Source organism: Chiroxiphia lanceolata, chromosome 22, assembly GCF_009829145.1.
Source record: "Chiroxiphia lanceolata isolate bChiLan1 chromosome 22, bChiLan1.pri, whole genome shotgun sequence".
Taxonomy (NCBI): domain Eukaryota; kingdom Metazoa; phylum Chordata; class Aves; order Passeriformes; family Pipridae; genus Chiroxiphia; species Chiroxiphia lanceolata.
The window spans coordinates 6,768-17,464 of NC_045658.1; the positions used below are offsets into that span (position 1 = coordinate 6,768).

The 10,697-nt window shown below is 47.7% G+C and overlaps 1 long non-coding RNA gene across 1 annotated transcript; it reads right to left on the minus strand.

Annotated features, from left to right (window-relative positions):
• Positions 1-1,315: 1,315 nt before the first annotated feature.
• On the minus strand, positions 1,316-2,329 carry LOC116797356. Its single transcript, XR_004360622.1, has 3 exons — positions 2,200-2,329; positions 2,134-2,136; positions 1,316-1,369 (listed from the first exon to the last, which is right to left on the minus strand). It is a non-coding gene; the product is annotated as an uncharacterized LOC116797356 (long non-coding RNA).
• Between the last annotated feature and the right edge of the window lie 8,368 nt (positions 2,330-10,697).

Genomic DNA, 10,697 nt, shown 5'->3' on the forward strand with positions numbered 1-10,697 from the left:
CTCCTAAAAGGGCAATCCGAAGCCCAGAAGTAAATATGGACAGAGATTCCTCCCAGAACAAAAGTGCCCACCCAGAAAGCTCTTGCTGTGTACTTACTGCTCAGAGTGCTGCACCAAATGCAGGGGAGAGATGGAGGGTCTGGCATTCTTTCCTCTCTGGAAAGGCATTCATTCATTCCTAAATGGGTCGTCCGAGGCCCAAAATTGAATAAAATTCCTCCCAGACCAAAGTGGCACACCCAGAAATCTCTTGCTGTGCATGTAGTGCCCAGAGTGCTGCCCCAATGGCAGGGTTTATAGGTAAGTGAAACTTAGGCTGAAATGTAGTAGAAGAAAAATTTATTAAAGATTTTATAAAATGTAATAAGCAAAACAGCACACTGGGCTGCCGGGGAGACCCCTGCTCCATTCACGGCCAGCAAAAGCAATAGGTAAAAATAGTAACCTTTATACCTTTATCAATTTCCCTCCCATAGTCACTTGTTATCCCTCTATTGGATACGAGTTCGCATGTCTTGTTCTGGTTGGTTCTTTTGCTGGCCCACTTCAGTTGCCAGAGACTTTCCTCCCCATAGTTTTAATTTGTTTTTCGTCCTTGGGGCCTGCAACCGTGTGGGTCTCTCCAGATGTTCATCTTGGATCCTCTTTATCCTCCTCGTACTTGACCCTTTGATCCTTGTCCTTCCCTTCGTTACTTTAGACGTACACTTTTAGACAATATACAGAAGACTTATTTCAGTAAGGCATAATAATTTGTCTTTTCAGCTTAAGAACTGCGAGCTGCAGGACTATCAGCATGTAATACTGACTCATTCAGCAATTTACAGTCCTCCGGCCTTAACAGAACATTAATTACACTAATATATATAAATGTAACATGCAATACCATTGAATGAGTAAATTACTTTACTACTACTAATTTGATGAGTAAATTACTTTACTACTACTAATCTATTACACAGGGGAGAGACGGAGGGTGAGGGATTTTTTCCTACCTGGAAAGGTAGTCCTTTGTGGGCACGGGCTCCATTCCTATATCGGCTGTCAGAGGGACAAAAGCCCTGACACTCTGTCTCTCAACTGCCGTTGGTGCAGCACTCCCAGCAGTACCTGCACACAAGAGCTTTCTTAGTGGGTACCTTTGTTCAGGGAGGAATCTTCGTCCGTATTTACTTTTGGGCCTTGGACAGATGATTTAGGAACGGGGCTCCTCCCATGAACGACTGCCCTTCCAGCCAGGAAAAAAGGCCTGACCCTCTGTCTCTCCCCTGCCCTTGGGTAGCACTCTGGGTACTACGTGCACAGCAAGAGCTTTCTGGGTGGACATCTTCGGTCTGGGAGGAATCTTGGTCCGTATTCACTTTTGGGCCTCATTTGGCCGATTTAGGAACAAGGCTCCTGCCCACGAACCACTGCCCTTCCAGACAGGAAAAAAAACCCTGATCCTCACTTTCTCTTTTGCTGTTGGTGTACCACTTCCGGTACTACATTCACAGAAAGAACTTTTTGGGTGGGTACATTGGTCTGGGAGGAATCTTTGTGTGTATGCAATTTTGGCCCTCCGACAGCCGAGTGCATCACGGCTCTCCTGCCCACAAGCGAATGCCCTTCTAGACAGGAAAGAAAGCCCTGACCCTCCGTCTCTCAGCCGCCGTTGGTACAGCACTCTTAGCACTACGTACAGAGCAAGAGCTTTCTGGGCGGGCACCTTTGGTCTGGGTCCGTACGGTCTTTCGTCCATATTCACTTTTGGGCCTTGGATGGCCGAGTGCGGGGCAGCTCTCCTCCCCATGAACGACTGCACTTCCAGCCAGGAAAAAAGGTCTGACCCTCCGTCTCTCCCCTGCCGTTGGGGCAGCACTCTGGGCACTACGTGCACAGCAAGAGCCTTCTGGGCAAGCACCTTTGCTCTGGGAGGAATTTTTGTCCCTATTCAATTTTGGTCCTCAGATTGCCAATTTAGGAACGGGGCTCCTCCACAAATGACTGCCCATCCAGACAGGGAAGAAAGGAGTGACCCTACATCTCAACCTGCAATTGGTGCACCACTCTCGGCACTACATGCACAGCAAGAGTTTTTTTGGCAGGCATCTGGGAGGAATCTTTGTCCATATTCACTTTTAGCCCTCAGACATTCTCCTCCTCGCGAAGGACTGCCCTTCCAGACAGGACAGAAAGCCCTGACCCTTCGTCTCCCACCTGCCATTGGTGCAGCACTCTGGGCACTACGTGCACAGCAAGAACTTTCTGGGTGGGCACCTTTGGTCTGGGAGGAATCTTCGTCCGTATTCACTTTTGGACCTATGACGGACGATTTAGGAACGGGGCTCCTGCCCACCAATGACTGCCCTTCCAACCAGGAAAGAATGCCCTTACCCACCGTCTGTCACCTGTCATTGGTTCAGCACTCTGGGCACTACATGCACAGCAAGAGCTTTCCGCGTGGGCGCCTTTGGTCTGGGAGGAATCTTCGTCCCTATTCAGTTTTGGTCCTCATTTGGCGATTTTAGAATGGGGTACCTGCCATGAACGACTGCCCTTCCAGCCAGGAAAAAAGGCCTGACCCTCCCTCTCTCCCCAGCCGTTGGTACAGCACACTTGGAACTACGTGCACAGCAAGAGCTTTCCAGGTGGGCACCTTTGGTCTGGGAGGAATCTTCGTCCGTATTCACTTTTGGGCCTCAGACAGCCGATTTAGGAACAGGTCTCCAGTCCACAAACGACTGCAATTTGACACAGGAAAGAATGCCCTCACCACCTTCTGTCACGTGCCGTTGGTGCAGCAGTCTGGGCACTACGTGCACAGCAAGAGCTTTCTGGGCGGGCACCTTTGGTCTGGGAGGAATCTTTGTCCATATTCACTTTTGTCCCTCAGTCAGCCGAGGGATGAACAGGGCTCCTGCCCACCAACGACCACCTTTCCAGAAAGGAAAGAACGTACTGACTCTCCGTCTGTCACGAGCCATTGGTGTGCCACTCTCGGCACTCTGTGCACAGTAAGAGCTTTCTGGGCGGGCACCTTTGGTCTAGGAGGAATCTTTGTCCGTATTCCGTTTTGGACCTCGGACAACTGATTTAGGAACAGGGCTCCTTCCCACGAATGACTGCCCTTCCGGACAGGAAAGAAAGGCCTGACCCTCCATCTCTTACCGGTCTCACCCTACCCCTAAACCCTTACCCTCACCCTAACCCTAACCCTAACCCCTAACCCTAACCCTAAACCTAATTCTAACCCTTAAATCTCACCCTTAAACCTAAACTGTAACCCTTAAACCTAACAGTAACCATAATGCCGTGTACTGATTGGTAATTGTAAGTTGATGTTCTCCTGCTATTTGATAATTAGGGTTTTCAGTTGCTTTTTATTGGTGTGGGAGGGGTCAAGGGGCGGGGGGGTGTGTTTTGGGATTGGCAAGGTTAGGGTTTGGGTGTGATTTGATCAGGTTTTGTCATTTAAGTTTTAAGAGACCACTGGGTTGGGTGGGGTTTTTTGGGGAGTTATTTGGGGGTTCTGGATGTATTTTGGGTTGTGATTTGGGTGCTTTTTTACATAGTATTTTTATTTTTAAAATATTATTTTTTGCTGTAATTCTCTGGCTGTCCACAATGTGGCACAATTTTCATGAATTTTTCCATTGCAATTGAGGCTTAGGTGGCGCTGCTATGAATTATTTTTCTGTTGCAGTTCTCATGTTTTGTCAGTAGGTGGCAGTGTTCAATGTAATTTTTCTCATGCAATTCCCCCTTTTGTTCAATAGGTGGCAGTGCTGCTCTGTGGTTTTCAATTGATCGTTTTAAAGCTACTGGTGTGCATATATGCACCTGTTTTTTTGGTAATTGGCTTTTAACTTTTAAAGTGGTTTAGGGTGTTATGTGCATCTGTGGTGCTGATTTTGGTGGTAATGAGGTGTTAATTGAGTGTGAACTCATTTGCATATGTAATCAATATGTATGAGTGCCGTTGTTGCGCCACTCTTGGCACTACGTGCACAGCAAGAGCTTTCTGCATGGGCACCTTTGGTGTGGGAGGAATCTTCATCCGTATTGAATTTTGTCAGTCGCACGGCCCATTCCAGCGCCGCGCCTGCAAGCAAACAACTCCCCTTCCACCCAGGAAGCAAAGCCCTGTCCCTCTGTCTCTCAAGTGCACTTTGTGCACCACGTTGGGCTTTTTTTCCTGGGTGGAAGGGGAGTTGTTTGCTTGCAGGCACGGCGCTGGAATGGGCCGTGCGACTGACAAAATTCAATACGGATGAAGATTCCTCCCACACCAAAGGTGCCCATGCAGAAAGCTCTTGCTGTGCACGTAGTGCCAAGAGTGGCGCAGCAACTGCACTTGAGAGACGGAGGGTCAGGGCTTTCGTTCCTGGGTGGAAGAGTAAAAACTCTTACAATTCACCCCAAAAATATCTGCTGAGACCCCAAATTTCCCCAAATCAGCCCAAAATTCCTGGAATTTCACCCTCAAAACACCTGTTGAGATCCCAAAGTCAGCCACAAACCCCTTGAATTTCACCCCTAAACATCTGCTGGGACCCCATACCCTCAAATTCATCACAGAAAAACTCCTGGAGCCCCCAAATCCTGGAGATTGATTCCCAAAAACCTCGTATTTCACCTCAAATCATCTCCTGGGACCCCAACCCCCTCCTATATTCGCCCAAATGTTCATCCCATCCTGGAGCCCCCAGATCCCTGAGATTGATCCCAGAAACTTGGAATTCCACCCCAAAACCATCTGCTGGGACTCCAAAATCTCAAAAATTGACACCAAACTTGCTCAAATTCCCCCCATATCCCCTCAAATTGACCCAAACCCCCCCAAATTCACCCCAACTCCCCCCCAATTCACCCCAACCCCCCTCAATATTTACTCCAAACCCCCTCAAATTGACCTCCAACCCCCCCAAATCCCCCAAATTCACCCCAAATCCCCCTCTCACATCCCCCCAACTGGTGCCCCCCCCCCTCGTGAACACACATTTATTTCTCATGCAACACCCCCCCCTCCCGGAATGGGGAGGAATGGGGAGGGGCATTCAGGGGTGGAGGAGGGGTGGATGAAGCCAGGGGAGACGAGGGATGAGGAGACCCCAAATCGCCCCTTATTGCCCCCAAAATCCTCGTGCTTTGCTCGGTTCCAAGTCCGGAAAGGGCTTTCTTTCCTGTTCCACCCAGGAAAGAAAGCCCTTACTTAACCTCTGTCTCTCATGTGCAGTGTCTGGGCCACTCTTTGTACTCTTTGAGCAGCAAGAGCTTTCTGTCCTGGCACCTTTGGTCTGGGAGTAATCTTGGGAATTTTGGGAGTCGGATTGCCAAATGTAGGGCAGGGATCCTGAAAGCGAACGACTGCTGTTCCACCCAGGAAAAAAAGCCCTGACCCTCTGTCTCTCATGTGCAGTTGGTGCACCACTCTTGGCACTCCATGGACAGCTAGAGCTTTCTGCCCTGGTACCTTTTGTCTCGGAGGAATCTTTGTCCGTATTGAATTTTTGGATTCAGACTGCCAAATTCAGTGCAGGGCTCCTGCAAGTGAACGACAGCCCTTCTACCCAGGAAAGAAAGCCCTTACCCTCCATCTCTCATGTGCAGTTTGTGGGTTAAGGGGAGATTCAGCAACTGTGTTGGCTTTGAGCAAGAAGTGTATCAGACTGTGTGAGACTGAAAGTGCTGGATGGCATGTACAGTTGAGTAAGAAAGTGCCAAGCTCCTTGGTGTAACTGCAGTTGATAGGCGGCAAGGGGAAAGGAGTGCCACTTGATCGTGGAGTGAATACAAATTTCCAAACCTAAGGATCAAGGTCCGAGCAAGCTTTCTGCCCTGGCACAATTATCTGTACGAGATGCAGCCCGAAAGTTTTCGGTTTATATTCAGACTGTTAGAGGGACAGAACGAGGTTCTCTGTAGAGCTGAGAAGGAAAGTGCATTGCAGTGGCATATTTCGATAGAAGGAATTTGTTGGACTGCTTCTGTCCTGACATGTTTTTTGGTGCAAGAAGCAGAAGGACATTTCAGACTCTGCCAGACTGAAAAGTACATGATGCTACATCTAGCAGAGATTGAAGGCGCAGTATACCAGGACTGCGTGTGTAGTTTTCAGGCTGTAAAGAAAAGGAACCGCCACTTGATTGTTGCGCAAATACACTTTTGCAAAACGGAAGGGAAGTTTGGTGAAATCCTTCTGTGCTGGCACATTTTCTTTGAGAGCAGCACAGGACATTTTCCACTTTGAATCTTCATTGTAGGTGGCATGGAGCAGAACCGTGATACCGTTACGTCTTTTTCAAGTACCCACCACTACCTAGTGGACGTTCCTCAATGTCATGGTTCCACTAGATGGCGGTGTGTACCCATAAAACAGCAACCCAAAGTGCAGTTCCAAAGGTACAAACGTTTAGTCACCAGTCTCAAAGGACGTGTCAGGACAGAAAGTTTGTGTTGACCTTCCCTTTTAATGTGCAAACTCTTACTTGCACTGCACTCAAATGGCGACATGAACTCCTTCCCAATTCTGTGTACTAATCAATTTTTTCCCTCTTGCAGAGTCCAGCTACAAATTTGAAAGCATCTGGCAAAAATTTAGCTCACAAGTGTCAGGTGATCAAACTGTTGGTGGCTGCATCTTCAAGTGCAGCCACTGAAGAGCACCACACACCCTGATATCTGCACTTTCCTTCGCAGCTCTATATTCCATCATAATCCTTCAGTCTCACAGAGTCAGGATCAAAAACTGAACACCATCACTAAATGCTCAGACACTAAAAGGACCAGGAGAAAAAGCTCATTAGCTTGGCTTTTACATTCCCACTGTAGTGGTTCAACAGCTCTAACCAATAGCATTGTATACTAGGAAAAGCAATTAATTGCATCAAGATCACTCAGTGTGAGGACCCAAAATTGGTTTCCATGCCACAGATAGGAACTGTGACCCCTCATCACAAACAAAATGCGTCCACCACCACAAACAGGAACACATCAGGGATTGATCCCATACCAAGCTCCCAGAATACTGTTACTGGACAAAGCACTTTCCTTCCCATGGGAAAGAACTGTCATTCCCTTTCAGGAGCCAACACAGAGCTAACACATTTTCATTCCACCTCCAAAACTGAATGCATCCAAGGATTGCTCCCAGAAGAAAGGTATCAGGACAGGATGGTATTGCTGGTTTTTAACCTGCCATGGGCAGCCTATTATCTAGCCATGAAACAAAGGAGAAACTTCCTTTCCTTCCTATGGGAAAGGACTGTCATTATCTTTCAAGAGACCACTACCAAAATTTTGATTTCATCTCCAAAATTAAACACTTCCAAGAACTACTCCTAGGCAAAAGGTTGCAGGACAGAAAGGTTTGCAGGTTAATAACTGCCATGGACAGCCTATAAACTACCACTGAAAACCTTGGCTATGTGCTTTCCTTCCTATGGGAAAGAACCATCATTCATTTTCAAGAGAGACCATCACCGTAACTAGGATTCCACCTCCAAACTTGAATACGTCCAAGGATTGCTCATGGACAAAAAGTGCATGGATAGAAAGGTCTTGCTGGTCAGTACCTGCCATAGGCATCCTATCATGTGGTCCTGAAACTCCAAGGCTAAGTGCGTTCCTTTTTATGGGAAAGTAGTGTCATTTTCTTCCGGCAGACCACCACTGTAATTTGGATTCCACCTCCAAAACCGATTCTGTGAAGAGACTGTTCTGAGACGAAAGTTACCAGGACAGAAAGGTCCTGTTAGTTAATACTTGCCGTGCACAGCTTATCATCCAAAGCTGAATCACTGGGGCTATGTGCTTTCCTTCCTTTGGGAAAGAGCGGTCATTCACCTTTAGGAGACCAGCAACTAAATTCGAATTCAACCTCTAAGCTTGCATATGTCAAGGGATTACTCCCAGACAAAAGATGCCAGGACAGAAAGGTCTGGCTGATTAATACCTTTCCTGGGCAGCCCATCATCTGATCCTGAATCACCGGGGTTGTGTGCTTTCCTTTTCATGAGACAGAACTGTCATTCTCTTCCGGGCCCATAATGTGGATTCCACCTCCGAAATTGAATACGTCCAAGGATTGCTCCCAGACAAAAGAGGCCAGGACAGAAAGGTCTTGCTCCTTATCTCCTGCCATTGACAGTCTATCATCTGCCACTGAAACACTGCAGCTATGTACTTTTCTTCCTCTGGGAAAGAACTGTCCTTCTCATTCAGGAGACCACCACTGTAATTTTGATTTCACCTCCAAAATTGTATACATTCAAGGGTTGCTTCCAGAGAAGAGATGCCAGAACAGAAAGGTCTTGCTGGTTATTATCTGCCATGTGCAGCCTATCATCTGGCTCTCAAACTCCAGGGGTACATGCTTTCCTTCTTATGGGAAAGAACTGGCATTCTCTTCTGGGAGACCACCACCAAAATTTCAGCAAAAAACTGAGTAAGACCAAGGATTGCTTCCAAGCAAAAGCGCCAGCACAGAAAGGTCATGCTGCCCATGGAGTGCCCTGGGAGGCCCATCAAGTGCACCTGAGAGTCTGAGGCTACAGGCTTTCTTTACCAGAGGAAAGGGCTGTCATTCGTTGGCAGGAGACCAGGGCCAAAATTGCCAGTCTGCCTCCCAAAATTGAATAGAGACGAAGATTCCTCCCACACAAAAAGGGCCCAGGACAGAAAGGTCTTGCTGGCCCCGTAGGGCCCTGGGAGGCTAATCATCTGTACCTTAGAGCCCGAGGCTACAGGCTTTCTTTGCTGGGGGAAAGGACTGTTGTTTACTTGCAGGAGCCCAGCACCAAAATTGAATACAGATGATGATTCCTCCCAGAAAAAAGGGAGCAGGTTAGAAAAGTCTTGCTGCCCACAGAGTGCCTGGCAGGCACCTGAGAGCCTGAGGCTATGGGCTTTCTTTCCTGGAGGAAAGGGCTCCTGTTCGGCCTCTGAAAAGTGAATATGGACAAAAATTCCTCCCAGACAAAAGGTGCCAGGACTGTGGAGTGCCTACAGTGCCCCTGTAGTGCCTTGGGAGGTCCATCATCCACACCTGAGAGCCTGAGGCTACAGGTTTTCTTTTCTGGGGGATAGGACTGTCCTTTGTTTGCTTGCAGGAGCCCAGCACCAAAATTGCAAGTCCATCTCCAAAATTGAATACGGATGATGATTCATCCCAGACTAAAGGTGCCAAGGACAGAAAGGTCTTGCTGCCTGTGGAGTGTCCACTGCTATATATAATTTTGGCAGGTGGAATAGCAATTTCAGCACTGGGCTCCTAAAAGCCAAAGACAGTCCCTTCACCCAGGAAAGAAAGCTTGTAGCCTTGGCATAAGTGTAAAAAACATTCTGGAAGATTTATTGCAGAGTTTTCCTTGCTTAACAAAGCTTTCCTGCCTGGAAAAAGGCAGCTTTCCCAAAGACAGTTTTAGATGTTTTCTCCTCATGCATTCCAGAGGTGCTCTCCCTGATATGAGGAAAAAATAAGTTCCTGTGGACCTGCTTGAAGGCCCCACCCCCAGGTGGCCTAGGGATGATAAAAGCCCTGAGAAGAACAGAGAGTGTGTTTTTCCTAGGCCCAGTGCAGTTCTGTGCCAAAATTGTAAGTGTTCTCAGCTGTTGGAAATAAATTCTCCTAAATCCTTCCACTGCCTGGTATTTTGGGGGTGCCTGCTCATAATCTTCCCTTGCAGAGGTGGACTCGCAATTTGGGCACTGGGCTCCTGCAAATGAATGAACAACAGCCCTTTCCCCCAGGAAAGAAAGCCTGTAGCCTCCGGCTCTCGGCTGCAGATGACGGGCCTGCCAGGGCACGCCACAGGCAGCAAGACCTTTCTGTCCTGGCCCCTTTTGTCTGGAAGGAATCTTCAACTGTATTAAATTTTGAGAGGTGGACTTGCAATTTTGGTGCTAGGCTCCTGAGAGCGAGTGACAGCCCCTGGGGATAGGTAACAGCAGCATCTCTGACCACCAAGGCCCCACAGAGGAGTATTTCTGGGTCCAGTCTGGAAGAATTATGGGACAGGCTTTCCAGGCTCATTTTCCAGCTCAGTCTTACTCCCATCTCAGACGACTGTGCAAGTGCTGCACTGTCGTGTCGCGAGCTTCAGACAGGATTGAAACTGAAAAGTACAGAAAAAAACCTCCATATTAATCAAAATTGCCTGCTGGGTGGACAGCAAGGAGCTGATGTGCTGCTCTGTATAAATGCCATTTTTCTTAGCCTAGAATGCTCTAAAAATAAGTAATAGTATATTTAAATGATAAATAAAATACAACCCTGTTGGTAGATGATGATAATAAAACATGGGGCTGGAGAGGGACTGCCTCCTCCTTCTCCTCCTCCTCCTCCTCACAGCAGGTTTGTGTGTGGACAAGGAGACTCCAACCTGAGATCTCTAGTTCCAGCACAGCCAAAGTCTGCTGGTGAGGGGAATTAAGCATTTATTTAAATTAATCTGAATATTTATTTCATGTTTAAATGAATAAATATATTATTATATGACAGCAGAGTCTCCAGCAAAATGAAGGACCCTGTATGGTGGCTGAGGAACCAGAAACCCACAGGAAATCCACACCTCCAGAAACCCACTCCTGTCCCAGAGTAGAAACCAGGAACCAACAGGAAACCCACACTTCCAGAAACCCACCTCTGGTCCAGAGGCTGAGGAGAAAAGTCCTTCCTCATGTACAGAACAGAGAAACACCTGCCACAATCACAC